Source organism: Asparagus officinalis, chromosome 2 (assembly GCF_001876935.1).
Source record: "Asparagus officinalis chromosome 2, Aspof.V1, whole genome shotgun sequence".
Lineage (NCBI taxonomy): Eukaryota > Viridiplantae > Streptophyta > Magnoliopsida > Asparagales > Asparagaceae > Asparagus > Asparagus officinalis.
The window spans coordinates 60207057-60207750 of NC_033795.1; positions in this window are offsets into that span (position 1 = coordinate 60207057).

The window sequence follows — 694 nt, forward strand, 5'->3', positions numbered from 1 at the left end:
GATTTTTGCGGTGGTGATGATGATGGAGAGAGGAAGAGAGAGACTGAGATTGTGATAGGGGGAGAACGAGAGCATGAGTGAGAGAGAGAGAACGTGGGTGAGTGAGAGAGAGGATGGGCTGATGAATAATAGAGGAGAGAGAGAATGAGAGTGGGATTAAAATAAGAGGGGAGACAGAGTTAAGTGAGGTGCGGGAATTGGGGAGGAATTTAGGGGAGTGGGGTAGGGATATTTGACAAGGAGTTGGGAGGAGGGAGGTTGTGAGTTGTCGTGAGGTGAGGGAGAGAGAATGGGAGAGAAAAATATTGATTGGAGAGAGAGTGACTGATATGAGGGAACCAGGGGAAAGTCAGATAACAGATTGACTTTCGTGCTGATCGGCTGATAGCTATAAATAGAAGTAGGGGATAAAAATGCAGGCTAAAAAATAATACAAGATGATTAATAACAATAATAATAAATAACCAAAATTAATTAAAAAGATTTTTACTGCAACAAATTAATTTATAGTTATCAAAATCATAAATATAAAATCGGATTTTTAAATCATAAAAATTCTAGAAAATTAGGAAAAATTCAAATACTCTTTTTAAAAATAAAATTTAATATTTAAATACCAGAAAAATTATTTAAACCGGTATTAAAAATTTACGGTCATTACACTTACTCTCAAAGTTCGCCAAATACTCATCTC